This window comes from Trichosurus vulpecula, chromosome 2 (genome assembly GCF_011100635.1).
Source record: "Trichosurus vulpecula isolate mTriVul1 chromosome 2, mTriVul1.pri, whole genome shotgun sequence".
In the NCBI taxonomy this organism is placed as follows: domain Eukaryota; kingdom Metazoa; phylum Chordata; class Mammalia; order Diprotodontia; family Phalangeridae; genus Trichosurus; species Trichosurus vulpecula.
Genome location: NC_050574.1, coordinates 101,190,926 through 101,210,054, shown reverse-complemented (window position 1 = coordinate 101,210,054; position 19,129 = coordinate 101,190,926). Strand labels below are relative to the sequence as shown.

The window sequence follows — 19,129 nt, the reverse complement described above, 5'->3', positions numbered from 1 at the left end:
GAAACTGATTATCATTGGAGGGGATTTCAAAAGACAGGTGTACTGGCCTCCAAAGTCTATTAGTAAAATTATGAAATAATCCAACAGTTCTGGAAAGCAATTTGGAATTAAACCCCAAAAGTTGCCGTGTGTATACTATGAATACTCTCTATTTTAGCATTACATCTACCAGGCTGATATCATTAAAAGATAAAAGAAACAAGGAAAGGATGCATATGCACAAAAATATTTGTAAGAACCTTTTTATTGTTTTTTTTTATACTGGAAAACTTTTTATTGTAGGTGGAGAGGGATAGCTGGACACAGTTGAGATGATTCCAATTTTATTGGCAACATCTAACGCATCGTGGTCTGGAGCAAGTCGGACATAGGCCTTCTTCTCTCCACCTGGCCGGATCAGCGCATTGACCTTGGCCACATTGATGTCATACAGCTTCTTTACCGCCTGCTTTATCTGATGCTTGTTGGCTTTGACATCCACAATGAAGACTAGGGTGTTGTTGTCCTCAATCTTCTTCATAGCAGACTCAGTGGTCAAGGGGAACTTAATGATGGCATAGTGATCCAGCTTGTTTCTCCGAGGGGCACTTTTCCGAGAGATTTTGGGCTGCCTTCGAAGTCTTAGTGTCTTGGGTCGCTGAAAAGTGGGGGATGTTCAGGTCTTCTTTTTGTGGCTGTGGACACCCTTCAACACCGCCTTAGACATGGCCTCTGTCTTGGGGAGGACAGCGGCTTCCTTCTTCACCTTCAGTGACATCTGGGGGAAAGGGCAGAACTTTTTTATTGTTGGTGATTCTTGTTTTTAATCCTAGATCACTGGCCTTTCAAAATGTATTCCAAGCCCTTTCTTTCTTCAACATGGAAGCTGCTATATCTTGCATTACCTAGATTGTGGCTCCATTATATTTGAATTGTGTCTTTCTGGCTACTTGAAATATTTTCTCCTTGACTTGGGAGCTGTGAAATTTGTCTATAATATTGCTGAGAGTTTTCATTTTCAGGTTTCCTTCATGAGGCAATTTGCGGATCTTTCAATTTCTATTTTACCCTCTAGTTCTGATATCTGAGCAGTTTTTCTTGATAATTGCTTGAAATGCGATGTGTAGGTTATGTTTTTGATCATGGCTTTCTGATGGTCAAATAATTCTTAAATTATTTCTTCTCAATCTATTTTCTAGATGAGCTGTTTATCTGGTGGGATATATCACATTGTATTCAATTTTTTTCATTCTTTTGATTTCATTTTTCTTAATTTCTCATGGAACCATTAATTTTCACTTGCCCAATTCCAGTTTTTAATGAATTATTTTCTTCAGTGAGCTTTTGTATCTCTTTTTGCACTTGGCAAATTCTGCTTTTTAAGGGGTTCTTTTTTTCAGTGAATGTTTGTACCCCCTTTTCCATTTACCTGGTTTTGCTTTTAATGGAGATCTGTTCTTCAGTTAATTTTTGTGCCTCCTTAACTATTAGGCCAGTTCTGATTTTTAAGGTTTTATTTTCTTCAGTATTTCTTTGTGCCTCTTTTAACAAGTTGTTGACTCTTCTCTCCTAGCTTTCTCATATCACTCTCATTTCTCTTCCCAGTTTTTTGTCTACCAGGAATCCTTGCTGGGCTTCGGTGCCATTGGCATTTTTGAGGCTTTGTTTTTCGCTGTTTTCACATTTTTGTTTCCTCTAAGCTTATGTCTTGGTCTTCTCGGCCACCCTAGTAAATTTTTATGATCAAGTTTTTTGCTGTTGTTGTTCTTGTTTTCTCAATTCCCCAACCTACTTCTTCACTTTGAACTTTATGTTAAAGTTGGGCTCTGCTCCCCTGGGGGGCACTGTGCCAAATTTTAAGCTTTTTCATGCTGCTGTTTTCAGAACTAGTTCTGGGAGTGGAGGGTGGAGTCTGCAAGTTCTCAGTGCTTCCAAGGTGGCTTTCTCCTGGGAGAGGTATGGTCAATGCTCTCCTCGTCTATGCTCTGGTCCTCACCCAGGAAGGGCCCCTGCTCCCCAGAAGCCACAAATACTTGTGTTCCTCTTGGCCCTGGAACTGTGACCAGGGTCCCTGCTCCCTTTTGACCAATCACATGCACTCATCTCCAACCTAGAACTGTGACCCAGAACTACTTATAAGCAATAGAGTTGCTAATCAGCACCAATTGTACCCAGTGCAATTTCTTTCTGACCAGTTCTCCAACCCTCTTACCATCTCTGAGCTGAGAGTTCCTGAAGCTGCCACAGCAGGTGCTGCTACTGCTGTTATGTCCACCTCCAAGGCCCACTATTGGTGCTCCTGCTGAGTTCCAGGCCACTCCAGTGTTACAGAACTCTCCTTCAGACCTCTTCGCTTGCCTTAGACTGGAAAAAATGACCTTTTGTTGGCTCTACAACTCTAAAATGTGATTTGTGGCATTATTTTAAGTTGTTTGGAAGGGAATATTAGGAGAGTGTTAGGCTGGGTCCCAGCATGTACTCCATGATCTTGGCTGTAGGACCTAACCAATTAATCTTTAAAAAAAACTGAAGAACACAAAGTTCAGAAAGAGAAAGAGACAAACAGAGAAATATTGGAGTTACCATTTTCATTTTGAATTATATACACCCCAAAAGACTATAGATTGTAGAAAAAACTAAACCAAACTATACATAAAAGTAAGCATTTCATATATTATCCCTTTGATCTTTCTTGGTTAATTGAAATACTGTCTCTTAATCCTTTTTATGTTTCTAATAAAAGACTAACTTTTTTAAATTTTATTTTACCAGAACACCAATACAATGTAAAGAAAAGAAACAAAAACATATCATAAACTTAAATATAAAGTAAGAAAGAAAAGCAAGCATGTCACATGTATAGCAGAATATAGGAGAGGATTCAAATAGCTAACAATAAATTTTCATTTCCTCTATTATAAATAATAAACCTTGTGTTGAGAATTGTCCATCTTTTCTTTGCTTCGGTGTGTTTTCTTTTGTTCTCTGCTGTGCACTTTTTAACTTTGTCCTTTTTCACCTTCCCCCACCCCCTCAGAAGGTTACAATATAATTTAGATATTTCTTGATATAGACATACACATACAGATATATACATATGTATATAGACATATACTTTCCCAAACACAATCTACTGCTGATCTTTGTTTTTTATGTTTGTACATATCTTTTGTTTCCTATTCTTCCTGCCTCCTCTACTTTACTTCTACCCACTACACCACATTCATATGACTTGTCTACCCCGCTCCTCCACCAACTGCCCTGCCCTCCTATTGCTTGCCTTCCCCACTCTAAGGATCCCTTCCCCATCCTCCCATTTCCCTTAATCTAAACTCCCTTTACCTGTTACCTCATTCTCCCCTCTAAAAATCCCTCCCTTGTCCTCTCCCCCCTCACTAAACCCCTACCATTTTATTTCTTCTAAATTTAGAAGACTTTTATACTGTTCTAAATACATATATGTATTGTTCCCTCTTGAACCCATTCCTGATGAATGGAACTACCAGCCCTCCTCCCCCATCCAAATCCTCTGTATCCTTTCTTCTTCTTTCACCTCTCTTGTATAAAATAGTTACTCTTTTTAGCTGTTTCTAAATGGCTTTACTTTTAAATTCATGTCATAGTCAGGTTTATCCCCCTCTTTCTTGTAAGTTTGACAATTATTAATAAGAATGTTAGATAGATTTTACATTTTATGTTATATAAAAGGTAAGCAGTCTGTTCTATAAAAGACTAATTTAAAAAAACTTCACTGATAAGAAAGTTAAATAAAACAGGGCCATGCACAAAATTTTGTTGCATTCTACTAAAAATCTCCTTCTAAGTTGATATCAGACCACTAAAGGCTACTCTTGGGATCAGGCTATTATAAATATACCATTGTCTACCCTGTTTTGCTTCAGCTTTTCTACAAGAAGAGAACATGAGAAACCTTAGCAAATGTTTTCCTAAAAATCTAACTGTACAATATATGCATTTTACAGCCTTCTTCTGATCTACAAGTATAGTAGATGGATGGATGGAGCATTTGTTAAGTACTTACCATGTGCCACACTTTGTGCTAAGCACTAGACATACAAATACAAGCAAATAAGAAAGTCCCTACTCTCATATATCTTACTTCTCATGAGGAAAGATGAGTCCTAGGGAGAGCATCACTAATACAGAGAACAGAGTCTCAGGATAGAGGATTCTCCAGGGTGGCAAGGTGGCAGGTGAGAGGAGAAGTCCAGAAACCATGTAGGCTAGGACTTAGTAGCTTTGGCTTTTTGTTGTGTTTTTTGAGGGGGAAAGGAGGGGCAATCGGAGGTAAGTGACTTGCCTAAGGTCACACAGCTGGTAAGTGTGTCAAGTGTCTGAGGCTGGATTTAAACTCAGGTCCTCCTGACTCCAGGGCCAGTGCTCTACTCGCTGCACCACCTAGCTACCCCTATGTTTGTTTTTAAAAGGAAAGAAATAAGAATGATATGACAAAACATGATTTTACTTAAGTCTGGATTTTTTATTTAATAGGCAGACTGCTACTCTGTCAGGAATCGGGGGAGTGGGACTCTGGAATTTAGTGTAGCTGTTCATTGTTCCCATACTATTGTCTTCAGGTTTGCCCTACTCTAATCTATTCTAGTAGGAATAGATAGCATACCATCACTCAGCTAAGTGCATAAGCCTCCCAGCTGCTAGTGTCTGGGATTCTTATAATGGGGAGCAATCTTGCCAGGAAATCAGCAAGATGTTTGTGCTCAGAGAACTGTCAAAGGTGATTCATGAAGCTCTCAGACCCAAGGAGGCTTCAACATTAAGGAAATTTAGATTCTGATGGGATTTGGACACCTACATGTTAAGGCAGGTTGGTTGACACAAGCTGTTAGTTTTTGCATTTGCATCTTGTAAGAAAGCAGCAGTTATTCTTATGTAAAGACTTTTGAGGGTGAAGGATTTGCAGCACTGGTGGGCCCAACTAAATTCTTTTTTTTTTAAATGCTGTTGTCTTTAACTTGTTTGGAGAACCACCTCTCATTCTGAGAGTTAGTACTCTTCATAGTATTCTTATAGCAGCAAGCCATGATTTTGTATTCATCTTCTATTACTTTGCTAACCAAATAAGATTTTTTTAAATGTTCTAAATATGGAAAGGGGGGGCAGGTATAGTTATGACAGGAAAGAATTCAGTTTTTAAAATGTGGAAGCTTCAGTGGACTATAATCTCAATACCTGAAAAAATGTGTAATGGAAGCCAAAAATAGCTGATACACACTTGGGCTGCACAATGTACAGAATAAGGAAAGTGACAGTCCCACTGCCCTACTCAGATCACATTCATTGCTCTGCCTAGTTCTGATGGCATGTCTTGGGAAGGACATTGATTAACTCAAGCATACCTGAAATAGTGATCAGTATGGTAAATGGACTGAAGGGAACCATGCTTTATGTGAACCAATTGAAGGAAATGGGATGTTTAGCCCAGAGAATCATTAGTCAGTCAGTCAACAAGTATTTATTAAGTGCTTTGGATTCTGGCTCAAGCCCAAGTCTTCTTTAAATTTTGAAGGGCTTTTATGTGGAAGAAGTAGTAGATTTGCTCTGTTTGGCACTACAAACTAAACTATGAAAAATAGGTAAATATTGCAGAGAAGCAAATTTGGGGTCAATATAAAGGGAAACAGTAGTCAAAAAAACACTCTAAAACCTGGAGTGGGATTTCTCAGAAGAAATTGAATTCTTTCTTACTGGCAATCTTCAAATGGAGGCTGAATGGCCACTTCTTAGGAATATTGTAGAGGACATTCCTACTCAGGTATGGATTTAATTAGATGACATCTGAGATCCTTTCCATCTCTGGGATTCCATGATTCTGTGAATATTATTGCTGTAATCTTTACTAATAATGTTTGGTAAGACCACTAGGTGGAAATGACAGGGAGACAGATTTCAGTTCAATGTGAGGGGGAACTTTCAAGAAATTAGAGATATTCAAAAAAGAATGGAATATCTTGATAGCTCATATCAATGAACATTTATTAACCACCCACTATGTGCTAGGCATTTTTCTGTGTTATATATCAAAAGGCAAAAGCAGTCCCCATCCTGCAGGATTTTACAGTCTAATGAAAGAGATAACATACCAACAAATCTATACAAACAAGATATGTATAGAATAATGGATTGCTAAGTAATGAAATGGCCTTCATTAGAAGTCCAAATAACTGATGCATTGTAGGTCATGGCAGAGATTCATGGTCTAATAACAGGGTTAGACTAGATAACCTCTGGGGTCCTTTCAAATGCAATTATTCTTAAATTCTATAAATCATCAATGTCAAAGAATGTCAAAGTGTGAAGAGACCATGGTGCTCACCTGGTTCATCCCTTTCATTTGACAAATGGTGAAACTGAGACCCAGAAAGGGCTTGTCTATGCCACAATGTGGCATAACATTAGGATAACGATTATCTTAACTGGTGTATTTTTAAAAATTTGTTAAATTTTGTTGTTTTTTGTACTTTTTCTGAAGAAAATTCAGTTTTGGAGTCATAGTCCAAAAAAGACTAAGTAAAAAGAATGATAATAGAGGTCAGACTTCAAAGGCTTTCCAGGATTGTGGCTGTAGGTTTTGAAGGATCTTGCCTGTACTTGTGGGGAAAATCAAGCAAATTCAACAGCTCTTGTGCTCACACATAAAAACAGCCTTAACATCTCTACTCTTTGATTTTTTGTGGGGAGGGGAATGAAGGTAGGAGGAAAGGGTTGTTAGTCCAGATCAATGATTTCATTGGTTGGTTAGCTCCCTATGGAAAATTTCCTTCTACTAATATAGATAGGAAACTCTTTTAAAACTTAGTAGATAAGTCCTATGGAGTCATCTAAGGCACATGGAGATTAGACAACTTGCTTAGAATCACAGAGCTAGTAATTATCATGGGTGAGATTTAAAACCAGGTTCTCATGCCTCTTTGCACAACACTCTATTTATTACATCAAATTGACTGTATAACTGTAAAACAGAACTAAAAAGGACTATGTGTATATACTGTAAGGAAGACAAGTACTTTTGTGCAATAGATCATGAAAATTAAGATATTCAAGTGATATGTTAGGTAATTTAGTGGATAAGTGATAAGTTAGTGGAACAACAGGAAGGCTATGGCCGTAAAACTCTGTCATGAAGAATTATTGAAAGAATTGGAACTTTTAGCTAAAAAAAGTCTTGGAACATGATAATTGCCTCCAAATAAGGAGCTTCTGTGGAGTGGCTGCAATGGGGAGAACTAGGAGCGATGTTTGGCAGTTTCAGGAAGGCACATTTGGGCTCCATATAGGGAATTATTTCCTTATATCTTGAGTTATTAGAACATGAAGTAGGCCACCCTATGATGCCCTGAGTTTCCTGTCCCAGGAGATCTTTAAGCAGAGGATATTCCCTGTCATGGATAATAAGAGAGAAGAGAATAAGCATTTATTAAGAACTTACTATGTACTAGGTAGTATGTGAAGGGGTTTACAAATATTATCTCACAAGACAGATATAGAGCTAGAAGAGACCTTAAAAGTGGTCTGGTATAAGTTTCTGATTTTGCAGGTGTTATGTAGGGGATTCATGTCTTTCCCCATTCTGTAATAGGTTATTACTATGAAATAAACACCTCACCACCAATTATCTATGACATTCAGAGAAATCCCTTTGTTGGGGAAGATGGTGGAATAAGGCAGAAAATTACCTGGCTCTTCTAAATTCCTCCACTAACAATATAAAATAAAGCCTCAGAGTGAAATTTGAGTGGCAGAAAGAATTAAAAGTTGGGGTAAAGCAGTTGTCCACCTAAGACATTTTGGGAAGACACCAGAAAAGACCCAAATTTTGAACAACCAAGTTATTCCAAGTATTATAAATACTCAAATCAAATATAAAGGACCTATGAAGGAAGACTCTTTCTTCATCCAGAGAAAGAACTAATAAATAGAAGCACACCTAGTACAGTTTTACATATATTTATAAATCTGCATTAAATGGTGGCCTTCTCTAGTGAAAGAGGGAGGGAAGGAGACAGTTCAGAACTTAAAATGTAACCCCCCAAAATTTTAATTTAATTTAAAAAAAAGAAAATCACTTTGTCTTTAGCCAATCTATATTTGTCTCTCAATTATTCAGGGGTTGATGGTCCATTTTGGTGAGTTCTTCAAGATTTTTTTTTCCTGGCCTGCTTTCTGCTTACTAACCATTTTTTCCACAAACCTCATATTGGTAAAGAAACAAAGAATAAAACTCAATTCTGTACATTACTCATTAGATAATATGGGAGAAGAGTTTGGTGGGAAATGAAAATGTTTTCACCAATCAACAAGAACTTTCTTAAGTACTTACTATATGCTAAGCTCTGTGATACAAATGAGAGATATAAGGACAACAGTGAACAAGTGTTTGCCATCAAGGTATTTCCTTTCTAACTAGGAGACATATACAAATCAAGCTATGTATAAGAACCATACAAAGCAGACACAGGTTAACCTTGGTTGGGAAGGCATTAGTAGCTAGAAGACTACAAAAAGTGCTTTGCAAAAGGTAACTCTTAAATTGAGTTTTTCCTTTAAGAAACATAGGTTTTGGGGCAGCTGGTGGCACAGTGAGTAGAGCACCGGCCCTGGAGTCAGGAGTACCTGAGTTCAAATCTGGCCTCGGACACTTGACACATTTACTAGTTGTGTGACCTTGGGCAAGTCACTTAACCCCAATTGCCCTGCCTTCCCCCCTGCAAAAACAAACAAAAAACATAGGTTTTGTTTGTACAAAAACTTTTCAATTTAATGTAATCAAAATTATCCATTTTGCATTTTGTAATGCTCTTTATCTCTTGTATGGTCATAAATTCTTCCCTTCTCCATAAATCTGACAGGTAAACTATTGTTTGCTCTCCCAAATTGTTTATAGTATCAGTCTTTATATCTGAATCGTGAACCCATTTTGACTTTATTTTCATATACGGTGTATGATATTGGTCTATGCCCAGTTTCTGCCATACTATTTTCCAATTTTCCCAGCAGGTTTTGTGAAATAGAGAATTCTTAACCAAAGAGTAGATTGCTATAGTCATTGACTACTGCATCTTGTGTACCTAACTTATTCCACTGATCAACCATTCTATTTCTTAGCCAGTACCAAGTAGTTTTGATGACTGCTGTTTTATAATACAGTTTAAAATCTGGCATGACTAGGCCACCTTCCCTAGCATTTCTTTTCATTAATTTCTTTTTGTGGTGACAAATAATTGGAAATCAAGGGGATGCCCATCAATTGAGGAATGGCTAAACGAGATGTGGTATATGAATGAAATGGAATACTATTGTGCTATAAGAAATGAGGAGCAGATGGACTTCATAATAACCTGAAAAGACATATGTGATCTGATGCTGAGTAAGGGGAGCAGAACCAGGAGAACATCATATGTGATTACAGAAACACAGTATCTGTGATGACTAACTTTGATAGACTTGGCTCTTCTCAGCAATACAAGGTTCTAAGACAGCTCCAAAAGACCCATGATGGAAAAAGCTATCCACATCCAGAGAAAGAACTACAGAGTCTAAATGAAGATTGAGGCAAACTATTTGCTCTTTTTTTCTTCTTTTATGTTTTTGTTTCTTCTTTCTCATGGTTCATTCCATTGGTTGTAATTCTTTGTTACAACTTGAAAAGAAAGAAAGAAAGAAAGAAAGAAAAAGAAAGAAAGAAAGGGAGAAGAAGAGAGGAAGAGAAAGAAGGAAAGAAGGGAAGGAGGAAGTATGGAAGGAAAGAGGGTGGTAAAGAGGGAGAGAGGAAAAGAACAAAAAATTAATGGAGAATGAATGAAAAATAATTTATTAAGCACTTATTATCTACCAAGCAGAGAACTAAGACCTGAGGATATGAATATAAAATTAAGACATTCCCTATTCACCAGGGACTTGCATTCTAATAACAGGAGAAGACAACACATAGAGGAGTAGTGGTCAGAGATTGGTATTTTTGTCTGGAAAGTTATAGAGTTAGAGAATGGAATTATAGGGAAGTAGATTGTCAAAGCCTTTCCAGTAGCAGTGGCAATATTGATTTGATTCCATAACTGAGGGGGGTAAAAAAGAGCAAAAAGGAGGCAGGTGAAGGGAGAAATGGGATATAGAGATTCTACAAAGGGAGCACCTAGGCATACAGTAAAAAGGAAAAAAAGATAATAGAAGAATGACTTGTAGACTCATTTACTTTTAGCAAATAATGAAAATAATTACAAAAGTAGTTAAAACTGGTACAGAAGCTAAAGAGTGCAGTATTTAACAAACTTTTAGGTACTTTCTAGCAAAGACAAAAAGTGTCAATGGATATATTTGGGGCTGCTAGTAAATTTCTTTCTCTTTAATTAATGTTCAGTCCTGTAGGAAGTCTGTTCCAAGTGAATTCCAGCTGATAAGCTGATATGGTAGAGGTTCCCTTAAAATATTAATCTATGTAAACTTGTATTTTATAGGAAAATCATTTATTCTAAACACTAAATTCTTCATTTTACATAGATTTTAATGTTCTAAATTTTTTATCTTGACTATGCTCCCATAAGAGCACAGATGATCAAGAAATATGTGGTGGGGGAATCTTTCAGCTGCTGTTCTCCCAAGATAGTTGTCACATCACTTAAAAACCGCTTGGGGTTTGACTAAGAGCCCATAACTTCTAAACAGGGATGTTCTCTGAATTTTCTTTCAGTCAGACTCCTGTATCTGGGATCTGCTTGTATGATAGAATGCTTTCATAGACTGATTAGATTCAGGTACCGGAAGTTCCCCAAACCAAGGCAGCATCTGTGTTATATTCTGCAAGAAGATTCCTAGCCACCATATATATCTTGCACTAGTCATAAAGAAAAGTGACTGAGCCTCCAAATTATAGAAGCCGATCCTCCAGATTCATTGTCTACAAGAGTACATGAAAGATACGTTTCTAGCTTCCACAAACCTGACATCCAAGCAAGAGAGAGTTGCTGTGCTCCAAGCTTTCACCTTCATAACAATCAACTTTGTCTTCTCACCTACATTAGAGGTCACTATCATCTTCAAGATACAACAAAAGAATTTCCAGAAGTTTTCATTTGTCTTTGAAGGTTGGCCACTCTATGGTCTAATGTGACCAAAGCCTTTTTAGAGAATAGGAGATCAGATGGTACTTTTGGCCAGATTGCCAGTAGGGTCTGACAGTACTTTGGTGTGAATCATACAGAATGCCAAATGAAGTCTGAAAAAGTCTGCCATGGGATTCACAAAAAGCCTTCTCCCTAATTCCAAACATCATGGCTGGATTATCCCCTTTGCGGGCCTTTTTATTCAAACTCATATTGACTCTTATGAGAGCCTCATTAAACAGATGAAATGCAATGATTATTTTCAAGATTGCCCCATTAACAGGCAAATTATCAACAGAGCTGAAATGAAAATGATAAGGATTTATAGTGCATTACTTAAAATCCTATCCTCAGCATTTGTACCACTTTGAATTTGGATTATATCACAAAATTTCTCAAAATAACTTGAGCTAAAATCACCAAAATACATTGTCTACCATATAAAAAACTATTATACCAGAACTTGAAAGGACATTTAATAGAGGGAACAGAAGACATAGGCCCTGTTGCCAGGGTGTGTATAATCAATTAATTAACCAATAAGCATTAAGTAAGCCCCTCTTTTGTGCTAGGTTCTATGTTAGGCGGTAGGGATACAAGGACAATGATAAAGCAATTCTTTCCACAGATGAAATTTGAACTGTGTTAAGGAAACAACAGGCATACATATAGGCGGTTATAAAAATATATACAAATAAGTAAATAGTCAAGGCCAACAGAGGTGCGGAGGCAATCTGGTGAAACCTAAAGACCCCTTCTCAGAATAATGTTTTTAAATACATACATAAACATATAAAGTTACAAAGGAAATAAATTATATTGAAATATATGCATGTATATATGTGTTTATATGTAAATTCACTGACCCCAGGTTAAGAACTCCAAAATGATAGACAGTGATATAAGAAATGGTTATCTTGCATCAGTGAAGCTTCTAATCTCCTTCTTATTTATTACTTGTGGTAGCCCCAAAGGGATTGATGCCCTCAATCCCTCCATAGGTCCATCTTTTCATCAATGTAGGTCCTTTCTCCAAAGTTTAAGATTGCAACCTGTCTACATTATCTCATCCTGTGATCTACCCAACATACCAAGGGCTTCTATGAAAGTCTTGATGCACTCTGATGCCTCATTGTGGTGTGGAGGTGAGCCTGGATTATTAAAAGTTTATCTCATCTGGAATATGAGTATTGGAAGATTCCACCAAGGTGGAAGGGTCTCCAGTATAGTCCCAGCAATAGACTACATCTCTTGTCCAAGGATTCTCCTAGCTGAGTGCAGAAAGTGTCTTGTGACAATCTATGACACAAAGATGCTGATATTGGGGGAAGGGAAACAAGCTTATGCTAAGCACCTACTATATACCAGGAACTGTGGTAAGTACTTTACAAATATATTACTTCATTTGATCTTTACAACAACCCTATAAGGTAGGTGCTCTTATTATCCTCATTTTACAGTTGAAAAAACTGTTACAGTCAGAAATTAAGTGACTCGCCTAGGGGCACACAGCTAGTAAGTATCAGAGGTCATATTTGAACTCAGATCTTCCTGATTCCAGGCACAGAGTTCTATCATTACTAACCTATGCAGCCTCAGTTTCCACAACCATAAAATTAGAAGCTGGGTTATCTTTAAGTTTCTTTGGAGTTCTAGTGTTCTAAGGTTCTATGTTAATTCTAGAATTTAAAGATACAAATACTATGTATGTATGCATGCATGTATGTATGTTGTATACATGGAAAGAAGTTAACTTATAAATCAGGCTCACTCTAGTGATGCAGGTATTAAAAATGGTAATGTTACAAAAAATCTGCTCATATGTGTTAAATTTAATTTTTCAAATTCTGATTTTCATTAATTTACTTCTGCCTACAGACCCAGTTTAATCCAAAGTAACAGGAGAGCTAGAATATTGATTATCTGCAATGCTCAATTAATTAATATTTCAGAAATTGATTAGTATTTAGTTCTAACTCAATTAGCATCTATTTCTAACCAGGTCAACCTCTTCCGAAAGAGTATAGACTTTAGAATTTAGAGAATCACGAAATTAGAACTAGAAGTAATTTCAGATACCACAGAATATCTCTAGAACCTACATCTCAGAGTGCTTAGGGATCAAATCTTAAAGTATAATATGTAAGCTATTATTATTCTATGTTGACTTCTACAATTGCATTTTAGTGATTGTTTCATTTACTCCCAAAGTCCCTTTAGTTCATCCATTCCGTCTCCTCTTTTCTTTTCTCTCTTCTTTTCTTCTATTCTGCCGGAAAACTAACTGGTGGTATAGCTATCATCTCCATCCTGCTTATTCAGCCCTTCCCAACACACCCATGCCTAAAGTAGTCATGCTTACCTTTCAGTGTTCCTTCCTACTCAACCCAGCAAAGATTTACTTTTAAGGCACAAACTTCAAGACATATTCATTTCCTATTCCAATTCTGTAAAACAACAAATATTTAGTCAACACAAATCTGGCAGTGGTTTAACTGGTATCTACAAGTTTTGTCAAGTGAGATTATTAAACCCATAAAATTGGTGTTTATTAATGGAATTTTAGACTGACCTTTCACTGTGCTATCCTGGGAAACCACCCGATATCTACTCTTTAATATGTTAGCCTCCAAGTACCATGACTCATTTACCATTTAGTAGCTTGATTCTTGCTGGATCTTTGGCCTCATCCATGGGCTACCTTTTTCTTTTAATTGCATAATCCAGAAACAGATTTGGAAGATGCCAAAAGAATCCTTTGATCTCTTTAAGTTCATTGTGTAGAGCTTCAGGACCTCTCAAATTTTTTTCTCTCAAAAGGCCCATTGAAAAATAAATTAAAAAGATCGGAGCATGTGGTAGATAGGAAAAACAGAGCAGGGAGAGGATAAGCATTTTTATAGCACCTACTACATGCCAGGGACTGTGCTAAACACTTTAAAAATATTATCTTATTTAACCCTCACAACAACCCTGCAAAGCTGGAGCTGTTTTTCCTTCCCATTTTATAGCTAAGCAAACTGAAGCAGACAGAAATTGAGTGACTTGCCCAGTTTCACACAGCTAGTGTCTAAAGTTAGATTTGAACTCAGGTCTTCCTAATTCTGGGTACAGTGCTCTATCCACTATGGCACCTATATGCCTAACTGTAGGAGATTCATTCCAAATGACCCTTGGCTTTAATCAATCAACAGGTTTTTAGTAACATATACTTGGAACCATTCTAGGCACTAAGGAAACAAATGCAAACCTGAAATTGTACCTGCCCTCGAGGAGCTTACATACTGCTATTTCTGTAAGATAAGGATGGATTCATTTTCCCTAATAGAAATCAAATTTGTTATAATGTATTCCAAGGCTTAGCCCAGATAGGTGTGTGTGTGTATATATATATGTATATGTATATATATGTATGTAAACTGTAACTACCTTAGGGCACTTAGAAAGACAGGGATCCTAACTAGAATCCCATCCTCCCACCTCCAGTTACTTAAAATTTGATGATGATGTGCCTAGAGAGAAAAGATATCAGAATTTCCAGAGGAGCACATTATTTTGTGCCTGAGACTTTATTCTTGTAAGTTTTGAATTAGCAGTGAGGAAGTGGAGACAGAAGAGAAGTATGGGTCTAACACTCTTTCCTGTATCCCTTGTTACTGGCAGATTGCACTATCAATAAGCAACCTATTAAAACCGTTGCTGGCTGATCTGATGTTGACTGACGGCTCAGCTTTCCAATAACATTAGTGGAGAGGAGAGAGGATAGACTTCTTTCCGTGTATTTGTAGGAGCTTCAGTCCTATTTGGAAAGACCCCATACATACAAAAATTCTGTCTGTACCCCTGTGAACTGCAACAAAATGTTGATGAGAGAAAAGAGCATGTCACCAGAAGGAGCTTCAAGATCTCAGTTTTGTAGACATTCATGTAAACACAGTATAGCAACCCACCCTGAGGCCATTCCCCCAACATGCACTAATAGTCACACTTAAACTCATAAACTGTGTATCAAGAAAGGAGAATACTACTTACTCTCAGGGTCCTAGAGGTAACCCCAAAAGACTGGGTTTCTATGTCATTTATGAGCCCTACCAGTATATTCCCCATTAACGATTAGCTAGTTGACTCAATTATTTCTTAGAAAACTTATTTACTGAAGTGGTATAGTAAGAAAAAAATGGTATAAAACATTCACTCCAAAATCCTGAGGCATACTCTTCCCACAAAAACATGCAAGTCCATGGGCAGACTGAGCTAAAATTCAGAACTCAATGCTAGTAGGGCATATATGTAGCATATGCATATGGTGAAAAGATAACTGACAATTCCTGGTGCTTTGTGGCCTGGAAGTCCTTTCTGGAGTCCATGCCCTGCATTCTAATCTGTTACAAGAGTTCAGACTCCTTGAAACATCTTTTCTCCCCAGGGGACTATCTACCCACATCTATTTGTCTTCAGTGTGTTACTCAGCTCCTCTGCGTGTATTCTCCTGCTCCAGGGGTGGGGAACTTGTGGCCTGGAGGCCACATGTGGCCTCCATAAAATTTGAACTCAGTCAAAAGGCAACACCCAAGAATCTAGAAGGCCAAGAGTGACCTCAAGGCAACAGGTTCCCCATCCATGCTCTAGGTCCTCAAGTGTGGCCCTTTGACTGAATCCAAACAAATCCTTTGGATTTGTTCTATGAAGTTTGGATTCAGCCAAAGGGCCACAGTTGAGAACTTAAGGACCTAGAGGGCCACATGTAGTCTCAAGGCCACAGGTTCCCCACCCCTGTGCTAGTCTAATTTCACTATCTCAGCTGAATAAACTATTTGTTAGTGGTCCAATTTCTCTGATGACAGGGTCTGTGACAGAGGAAGGTTTCCAAAGCAATTTCCTGTAGAGCCTGGGCTGTGACTTTGGTAATGGAAAACTCCTCTCCTGAACTTGGTGTTCTCCACCGCTGGACTAGCTGTTTTTTTTTAAATATATAGACCTAGAGGTGTGTCTGATTCTTTCAGGCAATTACATTTTACTTCCTATGTGGTATCATCTGTCTTCATCCAATAACCAAAACCCTAAATCCTCTCAAATTGATTAATTACTTAATCATGCATTTGGTAGATTGTACAAAAATTCCTTAATATCTAATTTATATTGTTGATTTATTGATTCAGTTGAGGTATGTGGGGCTTCTGCGATTACATTAATTGAAATGGGAATATAGAACCCCCTCTTTTGAAAAAAAAGCATTTTTCATTATGGAACTCAATCTATAAACATTTCTTGGTATAGAGCCTTCTCTCTTTCAAACTTGTTTTATATCTAATTAATTCTATGAGCACTGGTTCAGTAATATTTTATATATAAGTTCATATTTTTTAAAAAAAGGAAAAGGTCACTCGGTTGTACTTATCTATCTCTTTTGGTACCTCAGCTCTCTTAACTTTTTCTTTGTCCTCGCGATGATCTCCAATTACCCCACCACTGCTGCTAGAAATATAACTAAGTCAGGGAAAAAGGTTTTGCACTAGAGTGGAGCAATTACCGAAGGACAAAAAGTTTTCCTTAAGAAGGGAAATTTAAAGGACCATTGACAAGCCTTTATATTCTTCTAAGGAATAGAAGGTGGGGACAGGGTCTTTTAGTGGAACAGGAATAGAGCTATGGTGGAGGAAGCTTGAGACCACATGATGAGAGTATAATAGGATTAGGCTACATCTAAGGGAGCTGAATTGTCTCCTGAGTTCCCTGGGCAAAGGCCTTGCTTAGTTGGCACAGCTGGTAGGACCCAAACTCTGGGCCAGCCTAGGGGTGCTGAGGGAGGTGAGACTCATTGATAAACCAGTCTCCTTAATGTAGACAGACCTTCAGGGAAATACACCTGACTTCCCAGAGAAGCCCCCAGAAATAGAGTCATATTGAGAAGTAGCCCATCCTCCTCCACAATGGAGAGAGGCTCCATTAGTGAAGTAATGGGGTGAGGGGAGAGGGAAATATCATCAGACACCTTCCTGGGGACACCTTTACCTCCATAATCCCCAAAACTTTCTATTTCATTCATTTGACCATGCTATGCTAGGCAATAGTTGTTTATATACACACACATATGTATATATTATATTGATTATATTATATTATATTGTGTTATGTTGTGTTATGTTGTGTTATGTTATATTATATTTATTATGTTATATTATATTTATTATGCTATATTATATTATAGAGAGAGGAGTATATATTCCAATGGAGGAAGACAAACTATAAAAGGAGAGCTAAAAAAGGGGGTTGAAAGAGGAGGTACAACCTTTCTTTCTAGGCTTATTGCAAATCGTTCCCTTGTATGCATTGTATATTCCATTTATATTGGCCCAATTGCAGTTCTCCATTACATCCTATCTCCCGTTCATGTGCCTTTCACAGATATTACCATGTTTGGAATATATTTCCCCTTTAAGTCTGCCTCTTAGAACACAAGATTTCCTCAAGGGTCAGGTCATATGCCATCTCCTACAAGATGGCTTTCCTGTTCCCCTAGTTTTTAAATGCTTTGTCTTTCTTCTAATTATCATGATCATACTTAGCTATTTAGATGGTATATCCCTGCAACAAAATATAAACTCCTTGAGGGGAGAATCTATTTTTGTCTTATCTTTATATCTCGAGGGCCTTGCACTTAGTTGTTGTTATGATTGTCCTGGCGGTTATGGTTGCTTGTCCTTTATTTTTGAAGAAGACCAGTGACATCACCAGGTAATGTCTTGACTTGAGCATAAATTGGATTTAAGTGAGGTAGAGTTACACAAAGTCATCAGCTCACTTTCTCTTCCAGAGTCATCAAAGTCCAGCAGAAGGACAAAGGTCAAGAAGACTGGTGATGGCCCAGGGTGCAGTGGATGACCTTGGCATCTTCAATATCTGACCAAGCTCTAAGCACTCCATAGCACCTGCTTCAGCCACTTCATGGCCATTAGAATAAATTGTTTCCTGAGTACCTGTTTAATAAATGATCATTGGACTAAATTAGCCCTAAGAATTTTCCTGTGTTACTCTTGCCACTTGATATATTTTTCACAGTAGAAGAAGATCAAATGCAGAAGTGAATAGGCCAATTTAGCACAACTGACTCCATTTTGCTTTAGGCCTCCATTTTGTTGTTGAGTTGTTTTGCTTAAGTTTGCTTTCAAAACTAAGATAAGGATTTGTATGGTGTGATCTAGTAAAAACATGCATGTTTTCATAAACAATTAAAAAAGTATATGTGAATGCTCTGATAGAATCCAGGGGTGGGGAACCTGCAGCCTCAAGGCCACATATCCTCCGAAGTCCTTGGGTAAGGCCTTTTGACTGAGTCCAAGTTTTACATAAAAAACCCTTTTCTTAAAGGGATTTGTTCTATGAAGTTTGGATTCAAAGGGCCCCACCTGAGGACCTAGAAGGCCACATTTGACCTTGAGGCTGCAGGTTCCCCACCCCTGGAATAGACTAGAATAAAAAAATACTATAAATAATTTTATCATCAGCTAATGTAATCAACTGCCAAACAAATAAATTAAGGATACCCATAGCTAGAACTATAAGAAATCCACCAGAGGCCCTAGCTAGTGGCCTGTTCCCAGATTTAGTCTAGGACAGGTTCCTGTGTTCCCTACACTTGGGACTCATACAGTCTCTGTTGTTCACTTGGGGTAAGTGCCACTTCACTGAAAATTGTCAGATGATTAGTGAGAAGGAAGATATATGGCCTATAACTGAATAGAGAGAGAAGCTTGTCACCAGCACCTGTGCTTACCAGGACCTCTAGAAGGCAGTATGGAGGTGTGTGGTAGCTAGATGGTGCTGTAGATAGAGTGCCAGACTTAGAGTAAGGAAAACCTGATTTCATATCCAGCTTCAGACACTTGCTGGCTGTGTGACCTTGCACAAGTCACTTAATCTCGTTCCTGTCTCAGTTTCCTCAAATATAAAAATGGAGATAATAACCTCACTTATCTCCCAGGGTTGTTGTGAGAATCAAATGAGACATTTGT

At 37.7% G+C, this 19,129-nt stretch overlaps 1 long non-coding RNA gene across 1 annotated transcript in view; it reads left to right on the top strand.

Annotated features, from left to right (window-relative positions):
• LOC118840189 overlaps positions 1-17,961 on the top strand; it is a 29,563-nt gene extending 11,602 nt beyond the window's left edge. The window contains exons 2-3 of the long non-coding RNA XR_005009653.1: positions 17,766-17,852; positions 17,932-17,961. This is a non-coding gene — a long non-coding RNA (uncharacterized LOC118840189). The remainder of the gene's footprint in view (positions 1-17,765; positions 17,853-17,931) is intronic.
• The last annotated feature ends 1,168 nt before the right edge of the window (positions 17,962-19,129 follow it).